Source organism: Equus caballus, chromosome 13 (assembly GCF_041296265.1).
Source record: "Equus caballus isolate H_3958 breed thoroughbred chromosome 13, TB-T2T, whole genome shotgun sequence".
NCBI classification, from domain to species: domain Eukaryota; kingdom Metazoa; phylum Chordata; class Mammalia; order Perissodactyla; family Equidae; genus Equus; species Equus caballus.
In genome coordinates, this window is record NC_091696.1 from 5,128,317 (window position 1) to 5,151,357 (window position 23,041).

The window sequence follows — 23,041 nt, forward strand, 5'->3', positions numbered from 1 at the left end:
TGCCATGCTGTTGGCGTTGAGTAGCCGCTGTGATAGTGGCATCTCCATTTGGGGCCCGTCTGTATTGGGAATGCTTCCAAGGCTGATGTTTGCTGTAGGTTTCTGCCAGAGATCCTTCACTTAAGGTTAATAAATCTTCTATTCTTAGTTTACTGCATTTTTTTTTTTTTAAATCAAGAAAGGCTGTTGAATTTTATCAAATGCTATTTTTCCGTCTAGTGAGATGGTCATATGGTTCTCATTATCAGCCTTTCTGTACTGTTTCACTTTTCTTGAAACCATTTGCACATAGCATATCCACTGACTCAAGGCTTAGAACTCCCTTAGAATGCTAACTTTGCAGCGGTCTTACAGTGTGTGTGTTTTCCTTGAATTTGATGTCTCCTTCGGTCTGTTCCTTTCTGCTTTCTGTTTTGGAGTGATTTCAGCATTTCTAGGCTGTTAGTGATTTATTCTTCTTTAAAAAGCCTCTCCTGTCATTTCATGGGTTTCGATGAGAGGGAGCACACACCCATGTGCCAGGTCTGCTCTTTTGAGCCCGTCTTGGGACTTTGAAATGCAGCCTTGATTGCCCAAGTTCTGCTGGGTAGGAACTGACAAGTTCCTGTAAGCTTTGAGGTGTCCTGTCGCTTTCCTTAGAGATCCCGACTGCACGTCAGAGTTGGGAAGTGCATTACAAAACCTGACAACTCGCGCTGAAATTTCAGGAGATAACTAAAGGGTTCATGGGACCTCAGCCGTGGAGGAGCTGGGGGAACCTCTGGGGGGCTTCTCAGCCCAGACTGCCGACCTCGCCTTCCTTCCTGGACTGTGAAATAAAAACCACATGGATTCCACCCTGCTTTGCCTGTTTTGCCCTAAAATAGCACTCCGCTACTTCCCCACCCCCGTGTAACATTAAATTCCTCAAGTGTTCTACCTTTTAGTGTTTGTGAATGGGAAGCGGAATGCCAGATGTTATACAGCTGCATCGAGTCTGCTTAAGGCTGAGCTGCGGTCCGGGCTTCCTGGCAAGGAATGAGGAGGTGTCCGCCCTGCTTTCCGGCCAGGCCGTTGGGGACTGTGTTTGCAGGTGTGGGTGTGTGGTGGGTATGGGATGAACCTTGGATCTTTATTTAGATGGAGACCTGTCCCATTCTTCGCGCTTAGAGCCAGTCACAGATACGTTGCCTTTTTAAAAATACACCCTCTTTGTTGAGGCAGCATTTGTCAGGCTGGTGACAGAGGTTGATATTCTGGGCCACCTAGTGATGAACATTTCAAATTTTCTTTACTTAGAGACAAAATCACCTTTATTTTTCCTTTTTGAAGAATATTTTCAGCGTAAACTTTCTCCACTTCCTAATTTTTTGCGAGCTTCGTAGTGATATAGGCCCTGTTTCGACGGGGCTTACCCCATAGCTTGATTTTTGCACCCAGGGTGATTTCTGTGAACAATTCATTGGATACGTGATGATGAATATGCACACGTCTTGTTGGATAGTATGACATAAGGAATACTGTGTCATCTTGATTGATCTTATAATTCAGATTTTGTTAATATTAGACATTTTATTGAATAAATGATGAGTTAACCAATGGTTTAGGATGGTTTTGGGAGCCAGCCTTGTGTGCTGCGTGTTCTGGTGGCTCTGACTTCCACATCAGTAGTTCTGTTTTTTTTTGCCGAATAATATTTCATTGTATGGATGCACCACAGCTTATTCATCGTTCATCCGTCAATGGACGGTTGGGTTGTTTCCACCTTTTGTCTGTTGTACATAATGCTGCTATGAACATTTGTGTGCAAGTATTTGTTTGAATACCTGTTTTCCGTTCTTTTGGGTATATACCTAGAGTGGAATTGCTGGGTCATAGGGTCATTCTGTGTTGAACTTTTTGAGAAACTGCTAGCCTGTTTTCTAGAGCAACTAAACCATCTTACACTCCCACCAGCGATGCAGGAAGGTTCCAGTTTCTCCACATCCTTGCCAACGCTTGTTAGTGTTCTTTAAAAAAAATTATGTATCTATCCTGGTGGGTATAAATTGCAGTCTCGTGGTTTTGATTTGCATTTCCGAATGACTAATGATACTCAGCGTCATTTTCCTGTGCTTGTTAGGTATTTGTATATCTTTGGAGAAATGTCTGTTCAAGTGCGTTGAATTTTTTTAACTGAGTTTGTTGTTGAGTTGCAAGAGTTCTTCGTGTGTTCTGGATACTAGATCCGTATCAGATATATTATTTGCAAATATTTTCTCCCATTCCGTAGGTCGTCTTTTCACTTTCTTGATAATGTCCTTTGCACAAAAGGTTTTGATTTCGATGAAGTCCAATTTACCTGTTTTGTTGTTCTTGTTGCTTATGCTTTTGGTGTCATATCTAAGAATACATTGCCAAACCCAGGGTCATTAAGATTTACTGCCATGTTTTCCTCTAAGAGTTTCATGGTTTTTAGCTCTTAAATTTAGCTCATCGATCCATTTTGAGTTAATTTTTGTATATGCCATGAGATAGGGGCTCACCTTCATTCTTTTGCATGTGGAGATCCAGTTGTCCCAGCACCGTTTGTTGAGGAGACTAGTCTTTCAAATATTTTTTATATGCGGTTCTGTTTTTAGGCTCTATATTCTATTCCATTGATTTTTCTACCTATTTTTGTTCTAGTTCCACACTGTTGTTGTTAGAGCTTCAGTACTCTTCAGTCCGGTACCTACTGACTCAATCTTCTCAGCGGTCAGTAGTGTGCAGATCATATCTGTCTTTGTTTAAGAAGCAGAGTGGAAGCACAGACTGCTGTGACAGACTATATGAGAGAAGAGAGTGTGCGCTAGTTCTAAAGGAGTGTGGGCTGAAGCGGGTGGGCTGGGGGAGATTTGAACACGTTTGTAGATTGATGGAAAGAAGCTGGTAGGAAGAGAAGAGTTAAAGATAAAAGAAAGAGGGTGTGGTTTAGGGAGCAAGGTTTTGGAGGAAAAGAGAAATTAAAGTCAAGGGCATAGGCCTCTGTGTGAGGAAAGAGGCCCACCTTTACCTGACATGGTACTGACTGTTCACTCCTTGCGAAGGCTGGAGTTACAGTAGTGTAAAACAACTTTAAGCACTTTGTAAACTAAGTGTGGAAAGCTTGAAAATTAGGTTAAAATTTAGACATTTGAAATTAAGTGGATGCGTGAAAGCTAGTCATTCTTTCTCTGCTAGATCTTGCTATTTTGATTAATTTTTGCATGAATGAGTGTAGTCTTTTCCCTTTGGGAGTGAGTTTTGATTTAAAATAAACTCAGAAGGATTGAGATTAAATTGTGACCTAAGAAATCTAGTTTTGATATAAAAGACATCGCTTGGTCCTATGATATTTGAGAGTTTTGTTTTTATTGATTACTGTGTATTCTGTGTGTATTCTGGAAGGATCGAATCTGAAATGTTGACTGGTTATCTGTGTGGTGAGGTTGTAGCTGCTTTTTCTTTTCTCTTGCTTCTCACTTCCTTTTTCTGCATGAGCGTGAACTTTTGCTTTTTTGTATAATAGACAAATTTTAAAAATGAGTGAATAAGGTAGAGTTGTGAGTCATTGAGAAGTGTATGTATGGAAACTGAAAAGAGTATTTGAGTCTGTCTCAGGTTTCAGTGATTTGACTGCTGTGGCTGTACACGTTATCTGTTCTTGCAAATCTGGAGAATTAATTTGTGTATAAGTACCTAATCTCCGTTTAAGTGGAGAAGTAGTGAAATACTCTTATTTACTTTTGCTTACTTCAAATAATGGAGAGAATTACTTGCCTGTCAATAAAGGCTGCCAGCAAGTGTTCAGTTCATGTAAAATTTATTACTGACTCATTGACTGTTATGAACAGGCCCACCAGAGTGTCATGTGAAACTACTTCTTAAAATGTTGTTTTGTCCTATTAGCTGTGTTGTTGGATAAAAATCACCACCCCAAATGTGGAACATTTCCTTATTATAATGAATTACTGTAGTATAAATATAAATTGGTTCAGGGTGAGAGTCAGCACTTCCTGGTAACATTTGCTGGGCCGAATCTTCCCTGGGTGTTAACATGTTAATGAGCCCTCCAGGTGGTGGGTATCATACTGTGTCAGAGATGGAGATGAAGAGAGCAAGGCACTGGGCTTGTGCAGCACAGAGACGATGGTTAGGCGTTACCTGCTCGTTCCCACTGAGTGTCACAGTTTCAGAATGAGGAGCCATGATCACTCAGTGAAGTGGAACCTTGACAGAAGTGTCCTTGAAAGTCTGGCTGGTGTTTCATTAGCACTCTGACTGATCCCTTCCCTTTCAGAGGCTGTGAGGAGCACCCTGGCGGGAGGGACCGGAGTTTTCTGCCCTTGAACCCAGGGCTCTTCTCAGTCCCCCGCCAGCTTTCCCTGGGATGGCTCTCGGGACCCCTGCCATTGGAGATCAGGGATGTTATACCACTTCCTTCTCTCTGGTCACCAGGGTATAGAAAACATGGGTTTTTCCCTTAGATGATGTAAATTTTCTTTTTTTAACTTTAAATTTTGAACTCATTATAGATTCACAGGAAGTTGCAAAGAGGTCCCACTTGCCCTTTGGTTCATTTTCTCCCATCGGTTACATCTCGTGTAACTGTAATACAGTATCAAAATCAGGAGATTGATGTTGGAAACAATGTATGCGTATGGTTCTGTGTCATCTTAGATATCGTTCATGTGAAGTCATGGTTGCCACATGTCCATTGCTAGTTTATAGAAACACAGTTGACTTTTATATGTTGACGTTGTATTCTGCAGTTTTTAGGTTTGGAGGTTTTTTGTTACGTTCTTCGGGATTTTCTATGTAGACTGTCGTGTAATCTGCAAATAGGGAGACTTTGGTTTCTTCCTTGAGATGTGTATGCTCTTTATTTCCTTTTCTCGTTTGATTTCACTGGCTGGAACGTCCGGTAAGATGTTGAATAGCAATGGTGAGAGAGAAATCCTTGCCCTGTTCCCAATATTTGAGGTCTTTCACCTTTAAGTACAATGTTAGCTGTGGGTGTTTTGTCGATATTCCTTATCCGTTTGAGGAAGTGCCCCTCTGTTCTTAGTGTCTGAGAGATTTTAATCGTGAACGGGTGTTGGATTTTTTCCAACGCTTTTGTGTATCACCCGGTATGATCATGTGATATTTCTTCTTTAGCCTGTTAATATGTTGGATTGCATTGATTGATTCTGGACTATTGAGCCAGCTTTTTATCCCTGGAGTCAACGCCACTTGGTTTTAATGAATAATTTTTAAAATACAGGCATACCTCAGAGAGATTGCGGGTACAGTTCCAAACCTGTAATAAAGCAAATATCGCAGTGAAGTGAGTCACAAAGTTTTTGGTTTCCCAGTGTGTATAAAAGTTATATTTACACTATACTCTAGTCTACTAAGTGCGTAACAGTGTTATGTCTAAAAAAATGTACATACCTTAATTAAAAAGTACTTTATTGCTAAAAAGTGCTAACCATCATCTGAGCCTTTAGCAAGTTGTCATCTTTCTCCTGGTGGAGCGTCTTACCGTCAATGCAATATCTGCGAAGGGCAGTAAAGTGAAGTGTGATAAAATGAGGTATGCCTTATGTTGCTGAATTCTATTTGCTCATATTTTCTTCGGGACTTTTTCATCAATATTCATGAGATATTGGTTAGTAATTTACTTTTTTGGTACTGTCTGCCTCATTTTGGTGTTAGGGTAAAAACTGGCTTCATAAAAAGAATTGGGAAGTGTTACCTTCTCTTCTATTTTCTGGAAAAGATTATGTAAAATTGGTGTTAATTCTTCTTTAAATGTTTGCTAGACTTCTCCAGTGAAACCATGTATACTTGGAGATTTCTTTTTTGGGAGTTGTAAAATACAAATTCTATTTCCTTAAATATTTTAAGCTCTTCAGAGTATTTCATTTGGATGAGTGGTGGTAGTTTTTGCTCTTTAAGGAATCGGTGAATTTCATCTTAGTGTAGTTGTTTATAGTATTTCTTTATCCTGTTGATGTCTCCAGGGGCTGTAGTGGTATCCTTGGTTTCATTCCTCATATTGGTAATTTCCATCTTTTCTCATTTTATGTTGTTAGAGAGTTGTCAATTTTATCTATCTTTTTAAGGAACCAGCTTTTTGTTTTCATTGATATTTCTCTCTTGTTTTTCTGTTTTCAATTTTGTTGACTTCTGCTCTTCATTATTTCCTTCTTTCTGCCTGCTTTAGGTTTATTTTACTCTTCCTTTTTTAGTTTTTTTGAGATGGGAACTCAGATTATTGATTTGATATACTTCCTCTTTTCTAATGTATTTTAGCGCTATAAATTTCCCTCTCAGCATTGCTTTAATGATGCCCCACAAACTTTGATGTGTTGTATTTTCATTTTCACTCAGTTCAATGTATGTTTTTCATTTCCTTTGCGATTTCCTGTTTATCTCATGGATTAATTAGAAGTGTGTTTAGTTTCTCCACATTTGGAAACTTTCCTGTTATCTTTCTGTTACTGATTTCTAGTTTGATTCCATTGTGGTCAGAGAACATGCCATGTATGATTTCAGTTCTTTTAGATTTATTGAGGTTTGTTTTATGCATCAGAATATTGTCTATCTTAATATTTGTTTGTGTTAGTTTAATTTGTATTAGATCCTGGATATCTTTGGGGAGCCATTATTCAACCTACTAAAGATTCACATCTATCCCACAGGCAAAAACACATTCACCCCGTCCCAACATCCTCAAACGTCCCAACCCTTTATAGCATCAAATCCAAGGGGAAAATCTCATCTAAATATCGTCGTCTCAAAGGTCCTAAATCTCATCATCTCAACCAGCTTTGGATGAGACAAAGTTTTTCTCCATTTGTAGATCTATAAAATTAGGAAACAGGTTATCTGTTCCCCAGATATGATGATGGGGCAGGCGTAGGATAACAGTTATAGACATTCCCGTCCCAAAAATGAGAAAAGCGAAAGGGAGGGAAGAAGAAGAGGAGGGGAGGAGGGGAGAAGGGAGGGAGGGAGGAAGGAATCACTAGCAATTTCAAAATCCAGCCAAGCACGCTCCATTAGATTTCAAGCCCTAGGAGTAATCCTCTCTGGCTTGAGCCTTTACCCTCTATGCCCAAGGCTTTGCCCTCAGAGTCATCTTTCCTTTTTCTTGAGGGCAGCAGGTGTTTGCAGATGAGTAGTTTTTATCAGCTTATTTCCTGTCTGGAGGATATTGGGGTCTGACAGCTTTCTTTCACTTTGTCCTCTCTTGTTTTCCTTCCAGGCTGGCAGTGTCCCTGCTGGTATAACATTCTCAAAAACCTGTGTGTCTCCTGTGTGCTTCACACAGATTCATTCCATTAGACAAGAGGGCCCTCCGTACATCTGTTCCGTGCAATTTCATCTCTATTCCTGGCTTCTGCCTAGATGGGTGAAGGAATCCATGAGTGACAGGCCTAATCTCTTCACAGAGCCTTCTGTGTGAGTGATATTATGTCCTTTTATCTCTTCCAAAGCACTAGGAAGACAGTGGCCAGTCACACCCTTGGCTTTTTCTTTAGCGCATGCTTTCCTGACAATGAATCTCCTAACTTTATCGTCTTTTACAATCTGAATAGGCTGAGAATCTCCAAAATCATTGAGTTCTGATTCCTTTTTGCATAACAGTTTTTCTCTCAATTTATCTCTTTCCTCTTGCATTTTACTATAAGCCCCAAGAAGAAACCAGACCACACCTCTTAAAGGTGCAGTTTGCTTGGAAATCACGTCAGTTCAGTATCTAAGTTCATCACTTTCAAGTTCTGTTTTCCACACAACTGTGGGACATAATTCAGCTGTGCTTTCTGTCAGTATATAAATGGTTTCAAAAAAACATATACCTCGTTTCCTAGGAGTACATTTAAGACAAAACATGCTTGTTCTTGCACAGTTCTGCAGGTCAGAAGTCTGGAATCGGGCTCACTGGGCCCTATTGAGGTGTTGGCTGGGCTGTGCTCCCTCCAGAGGCTGGGGAGAGAACCCATTTTCTTGCCTTTTCCAACTTCTGGAGCTGCACCCCTTGGCTAATGATCCCTTTCTCCATCTTCAAAGCCTAGCATCTTGCTTCGGTCATCACGTTGCCTCCTTCTGTGTCAAATCTTTCTTGCCTCCCTCTTACAAGGACTCTTGTAATTACATTTAGCTCTCCAATGCCCATAATCTAGGATAATCTCCCCATCACAAGATTCTTACTCATATCTACAAAGTCCCTTTGATGTGTGAGGTAACGTTCATAAATTAGAGCAGTTAGGACCTGGATATCTTTGGGGACCGTTATTCAACCTACTGTAATGTTCTGTGGGCTCATGAAAAGAATGGGTATTGTGCTGTGTTGGGTGCTGTGTTCTATAATGTCAGTTAGATTTGTTGGTTGAAGATTATTTTGAGTTTTTCTATATCCTTGCTGATTTTTCCGTCTAGTTGTTCTATTAATTATTGAGAGAAGGACATTGAAGTCTCTGACTATAATTTTTAATTTATATCTCCCTTTATTTATTTATTTGGTGAGGAAGATTGGCCCTGAACTAACACCTGTTGCCAATCATCTTCTTTTTTGCTTGAGAAAGATTGTTGCTGAGCTAACATGCGTGTCAAACTTCCTTTGTTTTCTGTGGGATGCTGCCTCGATGTGGCCTGAAGAGTGGTGCTGGGTCTGCACCGGGATCTGAACCTGCAAACCCTGGGCTGCCGAAGTGGAGTGTGTGAACTTGACCACTATGCCACAGGGCTGGTCCCCAATTTCTCTCTCCTTTTAGTTCTGATGTTGTTGGAGCCACATTTTTGCAGCTCTGTTGTTTGGTGCATATACACTTAGAATTGCTGTCTTCTTGATGGATTGATTCTTTTATCATTATGTAATGTCTCTGGTAATTTTCTTTGCTCATTTGATATTAATATAGCCACTTCTGCTTTCTTTTGGTTAATGTTTGCATGATATATCTTTTCCTTTCCTTTCACTTTCAATCTACACATACCGTTCTATTTGAAGTGAGTTTCTTCTTTTCTTTTTAATTTTTCTTTTATGTTATCTTTATTTTTTTTATTGAGGTATAATTGACAAATAACACTATATTAGCTTCAGGTATACAACATAATGATTCAATATTTGTATATATTGTGAGATGATCACCACGATAGGTCCAGTTAACATCCATCACCATACACAGTTACAAAATATTTTTATCTTGTGATGAGAACTTTTAAGATTTACTGTTGTAGCAACTTTCAAATATATGGCACAGTATTATTAACTAGAGTCACCATGCTGTGCATTCCATCTCCAGGACTTATTTCTTTCATGACTGGAAGCTTGTCCGTTTTGACCGCCTTCACCCAATTCACTCCCCACCCCCAGACAGGTAGTTTTATGCACATTTTACAGATAGGAAAACTGAGGCAGAAGTTTAAGCCTGTGTTGTTCAATACAGTAGCCACTAGCACGTGTGGCAGTTGAGCAACTGAAATGTGGCTTGTCTGAACTGAGATGTTTGGGTGAAGCACACATAGGATTTCAAGGACTTAGTACAAATTAAAAGAATGTAAACTATCTCATTAATATTGTTTTACATTGATTGTATGTTGAAATAACATTTTGTGTATATTGGCTTAAGTTAAATACGTTATTAAAGTTCATTTCACTTGTTTCTTCAGCTTTTCTTAACATGGCTACCAGAAGAGTTAAAATTACTTGGGTCTCATATTCAGCTTCGGTGGGACAGTGCCGGTTTAAGCAGGTTGCCCAGGATCACTCTGGTAGAGTCAGAGGCAGGGTTGGAACCAGATGGGCTGACCCGGAGCACAGCTCTGAATCTGTGCAAAGTGCTGAATGCCTCCCAGGTGCACAGTAGGACCACAATTCAGTGACGGTGGATCCTTTGGTCTTTTTCCTTCTCTGTTCACTAACCACACGTCCTTTTCCCACACCTGTGCTTCCTCCTGAAGTAAACATTAAGTACAGTAAATCTAGAAAATACGATAACAACCTCTTCTAGCTGCAGAGCCCACCTGGTACTGAGACGGTCCTCTTTTTGTTTTACCAGTTTTAAGATGCCACAGTTACTTAACTTACAATGTGTGAAAAGGAAAGTCTTGCAGTATAACTTGATGTATTTGTGAATATAGTGGACTACTTTACTCATGGACAGTAGAAGGATTTGAGCCACTGGGTCAATATTTAAAATGCTTAAATTAGACCTGAGTTTTCTAGCAATTATCTCCAACACAGCATCATGCACTTCAAGCTGGGAATGGCTTTGGGATGACTGCCTCCATGGCATGCCCTCAGTAAGGAGGTTGACTAGAAATATTAATTGCTTCTGTATGGTAGCATTATGGTGAATTATGTTTAGTGTACAATTTCTGATTTGTAGTCAGAGCTGTGTTTTTGAGTTGATAAAAATGTACAGTCCCAAACTGAAGAATTAACGTAATCATAATAATTATTATTACATTTACTATGTCGCTTACTGAGTGCTTATCTCTAAATAGAGATAGTAATAGTACTTATCTTAAAATACTGCTTTAGAGATTAAAAGATTTAATCTGTGCAGGGGCCAGCCCAATGGCGTAGTGGTTAAGTTCGTGAGCTCCGCTTTGGCGGCCCTGGGTTTGCTGCTTCAGATCCCGGGTGTGGACCTACACACCGCTCATCAAGTCATGCTGTGGAGGTGTCCCACATGCAAAATAGAGGAAGATTGGCACAGATGTTAGCTCAGAGACAATCTTCCTCACCAAAAAAAAGAAAAAAAAGGATATGTGTAAAGATCAAAACTGTCTTGGCACATAGTAAATTGTCAGTAAATATTAGCCATTATTATTATTTTTTTTTAGTGCTGTGTCTGTTCCTTCCATTTTTTAAAAAATTTTTATTGCATTAATGATAGGTTACAATCTTGTGAAATTTCAGTTGTACGTTATTGTTTGTCAGTCGTGTTGGAGGTGCACCCCTTCACCCTTTGCGCCCACCCCCCACCCCACCTTTCCCCTAGTAGCCACTAATCTCTTCCCTTTGTCTACATTTTTAAACTCCTCGTATGAGTGGAGTCATTGAAGTGAGTTTCTTATAGACAGCATGTAGTTGGGCCTTTTTAAAAAATCTCTTCTACCAGTCTTTGTATTTTAATTGGTGTATTTAGACCTTTTACGTTTAAGGTGATTATTGATATATTACGGCTTAAGCCTGCCATTTCATTTTTTTGTTTTCTGTTTGTCCTCTCCGTTCATTTCTCTTTTTTCTATTTCCTAGGAGTTACTTGAACATTTTTTAGAATTCTGGTTTGACATATCCGTATTGTTTTCGAATGTATCTCTTTGTATAGCTTTTTAGTGGTTGCTATATGTGTGTGTATGTGAATGCATGTATGTATGTATGTTGTATATATGAAATATGTCATTAAATATTCATATAATTGCAGTTTAGTGGTGTCAACATTTTACCACTTCAAATGCAACATAGAAACCTTACCTCCCTTTATGTCCCTTACCTTCTTCAATTTAGAATACAGTTTTCCTGAATATTTTTCCAGTATGCGTTGAGAACTATATGAGATACTGTTCTAATTTTTGTCTCAACTATAATTTAGAAAACTCAGGAAGAGAAGGAAAGTTTATTGTACTTAGCCGTGTTTTCACGCCTTCTGTTTTTCCTCTTTCTTTTCTAATATTCCAAGATTTCTGTTACAATTTCCTTTCTCTTTAGAAAACTTCTTTTAAGGCAGGTCCACTGGTGACAAATTCTCTTAGTTTTCCTTCATCTTAGAATGTCTAAATTTCCCCTCCATTCCTAAAGGATAATTTCTCCAGATATGATTCGGGGTCAACGGTTCTTTCCTTTCTTCACTTGAAAAATGTGTTACTTCCTCTGGCTGTTAGGGGTTCTGATGAGAAACCCAGTCATTTGAATTTTTCTTCTCTTATGGGTAAGGTGTCATTTTCTCTGGCTGAGTTCAAACTTCTTTTCTTCAGAAGTGTATGCATGATGTTTCTTAGTATCGATCTCTGGGTTTATCCTGTTTGGCCTTTGCTCAGTTTCTTGAGTTTGTAGGTTTGTGTTTTTTGCCAAAATTGGGAAGTTTTCAGCCATTTGAAGAAAAAAAAAAAAACCTTTTTCGGCCTGTCCTCTTTGTCCTCATTTCTTTCAGGGCAATTCTCTGTACTCTTTTTGACTAGCGAGTGCCCCTTTCGACTGTGGAGCGTCTTCTGCTCTTGGTCCATCGGAGTTCAAGGAATAATCCAGAAGAAGAACTTTCTGGTTGTGTGTGTCCCTCCGGGATTTTCTTCATTGATTCAGGTTCCCTGTTTTGGGAAGTGGTGTTCTAAATTCCTATCATTTCTCTTTCAAAATACTTGAAGTAACAGATATAATTCCTCTCAAAGGAAGAGGAGCGTCTCAGCCTATTTTCTTCACGTGGAAAATAACTCTGTAGTTTTGTGTAGAGTGGGGTATGTTTTAAAAATTTGTCCTTTTTTTTTTTTCTTGGGGGAGACTGGCCCTGAGAGAGCATCTGTTGCCAGTTTTCCTCTTTTTGCTTGAGGAGGATTGTTGCTGAGCTCACATCTGTGCCAGTCTTCCTCTATTTTGTATGTGGGACGCTGCCACAGCATGGCTTGATGAGCAGTGTGTAGGTCTGCGCTTGGGAGCTGAACCTGTGAACCCCAGGCCACCGAAGCTGAGCGTGTGCACTTAACCAGTACACCACCAGGCTGGCCCCACAATTTGTCATTTTTTAACTTACTGAAAGGACCTTACTCTTTTGTCCAAAGATGATCCAAATCAAGAGAAGAAACTACTGTCGTCTCTATGCTAATAGTATGACTAGGCAGCTCCTTGCCTGGAGTGGTGAGAAAGCCCAGCATTTCACAGAGTCAGTGCTCAGTGGTCCATGTTAGTCTTAAATCAGTTTTTTTAATAAGTGGTGATTTTATGTTACTGTGAGAAATCTCGTCAACCTTATGCATCCTTCAGGTTTGATAAGAAGGAAACAGTAGGCGTCAGCCCGGTGGCGCCGCAGTTAAGTTCGCACCTTCTGCCTTGGCGGCCTGGGGTTCACTGATTAGGATCCCGGGTGCAGACATGGCACCAGTCATCAAGCCATGCTGTGGCAGGCGTCCCACATATAAAGCAGAGGAAGATGGGCACGGATGTTGGCTCAGGGCCAGTCTTCCTCAGCAAAAAAGAGGAGGATTGGCAGCAAATGTTAGCTCAGGGCTAATCTTCCTCAAAAAAAAAAAAAGAAGGAAACAGTAGACTTTATAGATTCTACTTGTGTCTTGAACTAGCAAGTTATCCTTGCTCAATACTTATTAATCTCTTTAATCTTTTCCTATGATTTTGTTAGGGTGTGCTCAATTGGTTTAGCTTCGAAGTCACTCCTAGGCCATAGCATGCCAGGAGGACCAATAGGCACCAGCTCCTAGTGCTCCAGGGCTGAAACTATGTGCTTCTCTTGAAGATTACACCAGTCTGTATGGTTCTGAAGGGCCAGATTTGGCATCGGTTATTTAGGAATGCCTAGTCATATTTGAGGAGAAAATAAGAGTGCTATTTTTTTGTAAAGCATTCCTTATACAGAAAATTAAGGGAGAACGCCATTAAAAATGGTTTAGAAATCTGTAGAGCTCTCTAATAATGAAGCTTTTTAAAATGTGTTTTTTGTTTCAAATTTTCAAAAATGTTTTCAACCTTTTTTATGAAAAGTCTCCAAAAAGTCTACAGAAAAGTTGAGGAATTCTACAGTGCCTGCTTAAGCCCACCACCCAGGTTCTGCTCTTAACCATTTCTATCAGTTTCTCCATCTCCCTTCCATCAGCCCATCTTACTTTTTCGTCCTTTCAGAGTTGCAGGTATCAGTACACTTGACACCTTTGATTGGCTTTTTTCTTATGTGTGTGGTCCCAGATGGGCCTTCCAAACACTTGGAATCAAAACACTTCTAAGAAGGTCCCGTCACTACTCCACGGAGAGGGGCTGTGTCGCTCTCTGCTCCTTCCTCGCATTCCGTAAGCCGTCCTCACAGGCTGCCAAGAAGAGCTCCCGTGTCCAGACTCGTGTGTTTGGCAGTGCAGCTCCGAGAGAGTGTGGAGCCGGGTACCCGGGGGTGAGCTGGGAGGCCATTCCAGGAGAGTGATCTGTCCTCCGTGTCGGGCCACCATGATAGGTTCTTGCTTTGCTGGCCTTTCAGGAACAATGTTTATTTTCTGTTTGGGTGGAATCCTGAGCTAACTAAGGAATCTGGGAGAAGAGTGGACAAGACCGTGTATTCAGGGACCCAAAGAGAAGAACACAAAGACAGCGACATAGTCACACTTAGGAACGGTACCTCCTAGACCGTGGGTTCTCAAGGCTCCCAGGGTTAAGGGCCAAGGAGATTAAATTTTTTTTATAGACAGTGGCAAAAGAGGCATTGAGGTTGTATTGCCAAGAGTGGAATCAGGCCGCCTCATTGTGTTGTAGACCTTTGAATGCTGGGCACTAGTGTCATTAAGGCCCTCTTGACTTTAAAATGATTGGACACAAAATTGTGGAAATCTTATTCAAATGCTGGGAGAGGTACTTTTAACCCCCTAGCCAAAATCTCTTTTCTACACTACATGACAGTAGATGGTGGGACGTATTTTCAGGAATCCACTAAGACCGTGAAAATGTTTGAAAGAGCTCTTTTGCTTGTAAAGAATTAACAAACAAATAAGCAGATACCTCTCATCCTTTGAGCAGCTTTCATGAAAAACCTACGTTCTGGTACTCTGATAATTCAGCAAATATTTTTGAGCACCTACTCTGTGTCAGTCACAGCTTTTAGCGCTGAGAATTCAGTCATAAACAAGACAGACAAGAACCCTGTCCTTGGGAGTTTATATTCTAGTAGGAGGAGACATCTACTAAACAACAAATCATCGAGATGATAATTTAACACGCACTACTTCTGTGAACGACAATCTGATGAAGTAGTTAATGTGATCATACCTATTAAAGGTGAGAAAAATGTGTGGAGAAATTGGAGCCCTTGTGCACTGTTGGTGGGAATGTAAAATGGCGCAGCTGCTGGGGAAAACAATAGACAGGTTCTTCAAAATATTAAAAGTAGAACTACCATGTGATCCAGCAGTTCCGTTTCTGGGTATGTAGTCAAAAGAATTGAAAACAGAGACTCAGACAGACGTTTGCACACCCGTGTTCATTGCAGCGTTATTCACTATGGCCAAGAGGTGGAAGCAACCCAGATGCCCATCAACAGGTGACTGGATAAAGAAAATGTGATATACACACACAGAATATTATTTAACCTTGAAGGAAACGATGCATGTCACACAGGCTACGACATCGATGAAACTTGAGGACGAGTGAAATAAACCAGTGACAAAAAAGGCAAATATTGTAAAATTCTATTTATATACGGTATCTAAAGCAGTCGTACTCATAGACGCAGTAGAATGGTGGTTGCGAGGGGCTGGGAGAGGGCAAATGGGGAGTTGTTGCTCGATGGGTCCAGAGTCTCGGTTTTACAAGATGCCAAAGTTTTGGAGGCCTTTTGCCCAACAATGTGAATATACTTAACACTGCTGACCCGTACACTTAAAAACGAGTAAGACAGGGGCCGGCCCGGTGGCGCAGTGGTTAATTGCGCACGTTCCGCTTCGGGCGGCCTGGGGTTCGCTGGTTTGGATCCCGGGTGCGGACATGGCACTGCTTGGCACGCCATGCTGTGGTAGGCGTCCCACATATAAAGTAGAGGAAGATGGGCACGGATATTAGCTCAGGGCCAGTCTTCCTCAGCAAAAAGAGGAGGATTGGCAGCAGATGTTAGCTCAGGGCTAATCTTCCTCAATAAAAAAAAAAAAAATGATTAAGATGATAAATTTTATGTTGTGTGTTTTTTTAACCACAATTAAAAATACAACAGTTTTTTTTTTTCATTGAGAAAAGAGAAGAACAGAAGTCCAGTATCACACAGCTCATGAAGTGGCAGAGCCATGAAGCAAGGCCAGCAGTGCGACTCCAGAGCACATACGTTTAGTCACTGTTCTAATTGCTTCCTGGTGCTTTTGAGAACGCCAGGTGCTAAGAACAAGTAAAAAACAGTGATGTCTTATAAAAGCGATTGTGCAGGGGCTGTGGCTCCTTTAGACAGGGTGGTAGTGAAGGCCACATTTAAGCTGAGGAGAGGAGGGGAGCCGGCAGAGGGACCTGGGGGTGGCTGGAGTGAGCTGGGAGCTAGGGAGAGTGGGTCCTGCTCAGGGCCTGGTAGGGGCAGGGCCCGGTGAGGAGGCTGGCTTTTCTTCTGAGCGCCAGGGGGAAGCTGTGTGTGTTTTAAGCAGGAAAGAGAGACGATTTGATATTAGCGAGTACTGCCAAAACTTCACTTAGAAAGGAAATTGAGAAGAAATTCTAGAATATTTGCCCCTTTTGTAATCAAACCTCAAATTGAAGACTTAGATGAGGATATCAGACTTCGTTTTACAAAAGTTTAAATCATTGCCCCTCTCTCCCCCCCCTTATTTTTTTTTTTTTTTTTTTTTTTTTTTGCCATTTAAGCATATTTAAGTGTGATGAATCTACTGCTGAAGGCAGTTATACCCATCCGTTTCTTTCTGAAAGGTGTATAGTTAAAGATGCTCTTGAAGAAGAAATGCTGCGTTCCTAAGCCTGGGGACCTCTGCTTCAGGTGATATCTGAGGTGTGTCAGATTCTTCAGAGCTAGTGGAATGAACTGGAAAAAAAGGACGAACATATGCCCTGAGGGTTTCTTTTGGGGACACCAACGGCGTGCTTACTGGTTCAAATTTCATGCATTTTTTTTTTTTAGCCAGAATTTACCTATGGCTACAGCAAATTGGTTGCCAAAATGTTTTTATCTTCCCAGCTTAATGAAGGTCTCAAGCGCAAAGTTTTTGAAAATAATTTAAATGGAGAGAATAAAATCTAATCCTAAAATTTAGGTGACTCTTTTCTGACATCATGGTTGAAAATCTCGTTTGAGATCTGTTAAGGAGCCTCTTTCATCTTCTGTCTGTTCTTCAAAAGGACTCGTTGGAAGTTTGGGTTGATTTGGTTGCTAGAGCTGGCTGTCACAAAATTGTTTTCAGAGAATTATTTGGGAGCTTTGGATTTCATTATCTCTATTTTAAAAAATATTATTAATATGGGGCTGGCCGATGGCGCAGCAGTTAAGTTTGAACGTTCTGCTTCGGGGGCCCCGGGGTCCGCCGGTTCGGATCCTGGGTGTGGACATGGCGCTGCTTGGCAAGCCATGCTGTGGGAGGCATCCCACATGTAAATTAGAGGAAGATGGGCAGGGATGTTAGCTCAGGACCGGTCTTCCTCAGCCAAAAGAGGATTGGCAGCAGATGTTAGCTCAGGACGTGCGTAATAACACGTATCCACCATTACAGTATCCTACGGAATAGACTCACTGCCCTGAAAATCCCGTGCTCACCTGTTCCTCCCTCCCCCGTCCCCCTGAGCCCCTGGCAGCCACTGATCCTTTTACTGTCTCCATAGTTGTGCCTTTTCCAGAACGTCATATAGTTGGAATCATACTGTGAAACCTTTTCAGAATGGCTTCTTTTCACTTAGTCATGTGCACCCAAGGCCCCTCCATGCCTTTCCACGGCTTGACAGATGATTTCCTTTTAGCGCTCAGTAATAATCCACTGTCTGGACGGACCACAGTTTACGTATTCATTCACCTACCAAAGACATCTTGATTGCTTCTGGTTTTTGGCGATAATGAATAAAGCTGCTTTAAACATCTGTGTGCAGGTTTCTGTGTGGACATAAGTTTTCGGCTCCCTTGGGTGAATTCCTAGGAGTGTGGTTGCTGGATCAGAGTGCGAGGAACCGTCAACCTCTCTTCACGCCATTTTTATTCGTGTGTATTTGTGAAGCTGTCCCCTCTCCGCCCCCAACCACAACTTGTAGCTGTGAAAAAAATCAGTTAAACAGCCTGGATGTCAAAAGTGGTTTATTTTGCTCTGTCTTTCGGTTATGTAGGGCAGAAAGTCTCAGTGTTCAGTATTAATTTTTCATGATTGAGATGAAAACGTGTATTTTCAAGATCTTTAAATGCTTCTTGCTTTAATCTGTATTAAGATACAATATTGATTTTGAAATTTCAGTAACATCCAAGAAGAGCGTTAGATTTTGATTAGCTTTTGGACGTAGTAGTGTATATTATGATCCTACTTTCTAGGTAAGGAAACAGGTTCAGGAAGGTGGGTTGCCCGAAGTCACACAGCTAATAAGTGGCAGAGACAAGCTATGAAACAGGTGGTGTGGCTGCAGGATCCAGGCTGCTAGTGACTGTCATGTTACCTCTATAGTTAATATGTTGCATTCATGATTTGAGTTAAGGATTGACGTATTCGTAGCTACATTTTATCAGTGGTTCTCAAGTCTCAGCGTTCAGTAAAACCGTTTGGGATGCCTGTTAAAATCCAGGGGGTCTGACTTGATAGGCCTGGTGTAGGGCCTAGGAACTCTGTTTTCACCAGTAGCTACAAGTGATGCCGATGGAGCAGGCCTGTAGCCCGGGTCATGATAAACTGCCATAGAAAATGGGCTAGACTCAGTGATTCAAATAACACACTTCTGATGTGGGTTCCAGAGAGCTGGCGAAGTCTTTGGCTGTGTAGTTTTGCTGGATGGAGCTGGGGAATAAATTGCCCTTTACCACTGCCTTCAGTTAGATGTGCCACTGCGGAAGTCCTCCTGTCACTCGGTGGTGGTTGGCTATGTCACCAAACAGGAAGGGTGACAACTGTGCGTTGGCACGTTGGTCGTCAAGAGGATGTTTACATCTGGGTACAGCATCATATGAGTGTAAAGACGAAGCAGTTATTTAAAAAACTTGCAATGACCGCTCTGATTCTTAATTTATTGCTAATTTTATTGCTAATTGTCATCTTCGTATTGTGCAAAAAAATTCTTATCGTCTGGTGACAGATGTGCCTCCCTAAGGTGGAAGGAGACTTTGGGAGAGTAACAGTGGTCGTTTTCAAAGGTATCATCTTCTACAACAGTTAGCAGCGTTTTTTCATCTGCTCTGAATGCAACTTTGAGTTAAGGCATGCTATTCCTCTGTCAGGTAAGCGTTCTTTGTAGCTGTATGTCGTTGGTTCTAAGGGGCACCTTTTAACCTTGCTGAAATCGGGATGCATCTTGCAGTTGGCATCTTAAAACTAGATTTGGTAGTCTAGTGCTTTTTGTTTCTTAACAGGACGTAAAATTGTGGGGTGCTTAATAATCGATGGATTTTAGATCTTCCAAGTATGTTATTGTGTAGTGTTTAATTGCTCTAAAAGGGAAGAAAAAAAAATCCCCCTGCCCCATGTCCCTTATAACGCTGCTGTGGCTTCTTGCCCCTTCCTCCGCGCTTTGCGTTTTAAAGCCATAGGACATAAGATGCACGTGGCAGTGAGACAGTCTTACGTTTGTTCCTCAGACCGGATGGTCCTGAGGTCAGCCTCAGTGGATGAGCATCGGTTCTGTTACTGTGTGGCAGGTTCTTAAAATGCTGTTTCAGTGTCTTTTTCCGGAAAGTCTTCCTTTTCTCTAGCCAGGATTAAAAGGGATCACTTACCCAGAAGTAGACTTTTAGGGGCAATGAATACAATGCCCAAATGTTAAGCGGGCGTAGAACTCAAGCTGTTTTACATATACTCTATGCATACTGTACGCAGACACACGCTTGTGTAGCTGCCACCCGCATGAAATATAGACCATTTGCAATACCACAGAAGGCTCTCTTGTGCCTCTTTCATTCAGTAGCCTCCACCCCTTAGATTAACCGCTCTTCTGATTTCTGTCACCACAAATTTATTTTGTCTGTTCTGGGCCTGTTCTGGCCATTTCCTATAAATGGAATCATACTCTATGTGGTCTTTTGTGGCTGGCTTCTGTCACTTAGCATAATGTTTTCAAGCATGTATCGGTACCGCATTCTTTTTTAAGGCTGAGTAATATTCCCTTGTGTGGATAGACCACGCTTGCGTATCTGTTCATGTCTTAACGGACGTTTGGGCTGTTTCCACTGTTTGGCTGTTGGGAATAAAGCTGCTGTGAACATTCATGTACCAGTTGTTGCGTGGACGTCTGTTTTCAGTTCTCTCGGGTAAATACCTAGAAGAGGAGTTGCTGGGTCGTATGCAAACTCTGTGTTTAACTTTTTGAGGAACCGCCAAACTGTTTTCCAAATTGGCTGCACTTTATTGCATTTTAAAAATGAATTTCTTTTCTGTTATTTTCTTTCTCCTTTGGGTTTAAAGTGTTATTTTTTCTAATTTTTTTGAAGTGAATGCTTAGCTTATCATTTTCCACTTGATTCTTTTCCTTTTCTTTTTTTTTTAGATTGGCCCTGAGCTAACATCAGTTGCCAATCTTTTTTTTTTTTTTTCCTTCTTCCCAAAGCCCCCCAGTACATAGTTGTATATTCTAGTCGTAGGTCCTTCTGATTCTGCTATGTGGGATGCGACCTTAACAGGGCTTGAGGTCTGTGCCCAGGATCCGAACTGGCGAAACCCTGGGCCACTGAAGCGGAGCGCACGAACTTAACCGCTCGGCCACGGGGCCAGCCCCTTGATTCTTTTCTAAAATAAGCATTTTAAGTTGTGAATTTCTAAGTATCTTTATAGCTGTAGCTCACAAGTATTGCTGTGTAGTCTTTTCATCATCATTCTCTTCTCAGAATTTTATAATTTACCATGTCTTCTTTAACCAAGGAGTTATTTAGAGTTGTGTTTCTTAATTTCCAAACAAATGGGTTTTTCTGGTCACTGTTTTGGTTGCTTTCTAGCCTAATCATTCTGTAGTCAGAGAATGTGGTCTTTATGACACCGGTTGTTTCAGTGGGAGTTCTACACAAGAAACGTGAAGCAGGCTGATTGTCTGGAGCGGGAAGGGGTCACGCAATTCAAGGAGTGGGTGCATGCCAGGGCCCTGGAACTGCCAGAGGGGTCGGCTCTGGCCTGGGTCTCCAGAACTGAGTCATAAAGGAAGGGCTCTGAGGCAAGCCCTGGAGCCATTGAGTTCCCTGTGTGTCCCCAGCCAGCACAGGGTCCACAAGTCTGAATCACAGAGCCACTGTTGCCGCAAAACCCTCTGAATTCCTAGGAAGCTAAGGAATGAACACAAGGATGCTCTTCCAGAAAACCCTGAGCTTTCACATCCTTGCTGCCCAGGATGCCGAGCTGGAGCCACCCAGGAGCGTTATTGAAAAGGCCAGATGGGGAGCTCTGCCTCCCTTCCGTCTTTGGAATCTTGTGCAGCGCATCCTTTTGGTAGAGCCAGCCCGTCTTTAGAAACCTAAGTGCAGAAGAGCCTTCTGACCTCTTCTCTGCAGGAAGGCACCCGCAGAGGCTGAGCAAAGCCGGCTCAGCTCACTGTGTCCACCCCCTAGTCCTGTGAGATTTATTAAGACTTATTTTAATGGACCAGCGTGCAGTCAGTTCGCATCAATGTCCCACATGCCCTCAGAAAGAATGTGTACTGCACAGCTGTTGGAATCAGTGATATGATTGAATCTATGCCTCCATCAATTCCAAGACGCGTCTTTATTTTATGTTCCACTAAGAAAAAACAAAAGCCGCCAATTAAGCCAGACTTAATGATTGCTTCTCACTTAGAATTTATTTATACTGATTGGAAGAGTTCTTGGAACTTATTTAAACATTGATTTTTTTTTTTTATAGGCTTTACTGTTTATTGTGCATACATATAAAAAGTGAAATATGAGCGAAATACGTTTTGGATATTCCCGAAACTTCTTCACAATCGCTCTCCTACTCAAGAGTTCGTATTTGTGTTTTTCTGTGCAGTGTCGGCCTCTGTGCCACCGAAGGCATGAGTAACGGAGCATTTCGTAAAAGAGTGCTACTTTATTATCTCTGGGGTTTTTTTTCAAGTTCTGGAGGTTTTTATGCTAGGACTTCCTTGATCTTACCACAAGGTGTCAAGGAAAGGTTTGGAGTAATAACCAGGCTCATATTCCTTCTTCAGAGGGTCCTTAAATTGTGTTTTTAACAGAAGCATCAACGCGTAGCAGTTCAGTTGTGCCCCTGGCAGTAATAAACATGTTCCCAGATCGGAAGGCAGTGACCTATATATGTCACAACTGATTTCAGACGTGAAATGTGGCAAAAATGTTCATCTTAAAATTGAGGAAGCGTATTGCATTCATTAGTTCAAGCTGGTTAATTGTGTTAGTCAAATCCATAGCTTTCCCTTTTTTTTTTTTTTTGCCTTTCATGGGAAAATTCCATTTTTACATGTACCGCTCAATTTTTGCTTTATGTGTTTTGAAGCTATTTTGTTAGACGCATATAACTTCAGACTTGTTAATTGTGTGGTTATTTGAGCAGTATGTCCTTACCCAGTGCCTTTCTTTATCCGTGTTCCGTTTTGCTGGTGTTATTGGAACGGGCCCAGCTTTCTTTTGGTAAGAGTTTGTCTGCTGTATCGCTCTCTGCCTTACCTTCAATCGTTAGGGATTCTTAGATTTTTAAATGTGCCTCTTGTAAAGAGCGTTTGGTTCAGTTTTGTTGTTCATTTTTTTACGTCCAGGTTTTTAAACTTGGTCCCTTTTTCCACGTGTGTTCACTGTAAATGTCTCAGTTATTTATGACCGCGTAACAAAGCATCCCAAAGTCATTGGCTTGATTCCACACTGGTCTGTTGTCTCTCACAATTCTGGGAGTTGGCTGGTGGTTCATGGACTGCTCTTGTCTGGGGCCACTCGTGTGGATGCATTGGGCTGGCAGGTCAGCCAGGGCGGAGCCCCTCCCAGATGATCTCGCATGTCCGGGGCCTTAGTGGAGGTGGCTGCAATAGCTGGCATGTCTGGGACTCTTTCTGCATGTGGTTTCTTTCCACAGTAGGGTTGCTGGCCCGGGCTGCTTCAGAGTACACTGGTCTCAGGGTTCCAAGATAGCAGAGATGCAAGGCGTCTTGAGGCCTGGGCTCAGGATCTGCACAGTGTCTCTTCTGCCATGTTCTCTAGGTCAGAGGAAGTCCCAAAACCAGTCCGGTTCAGCGGTGGAAAATAGACCCCCCTTCTGGACC

General features: G+C 41.5%; 1 protein-coding gene across 4 annotated transcripts in view; it reads left to right on the forward strand.

Moving 5' to 3' along the window:
* The window catches only part of CYTH3 (cytohesin 3), a 92,133-nt gene that overhangs the window by 36,257 nt on the left and 32,835 nt on the right, over positions 1-23,041 (forward strand). Inside the window, exon 1 of one of the 4 annotated variants that reach the window (XM_005598525.4) lies at positions 18,776-19,070. The exons of the other annotated variants lie outside the window; for them this stretch is intronic. The gene's annotated coding sequence lies outside the window, so the exon portion shown is untranslated. Of the gene's footprint in view, positions 1-18,775; positions 19,071-23,041 lie in introns of those variants that run through there. 4 annotated transcript variants of the gene reach the window in all.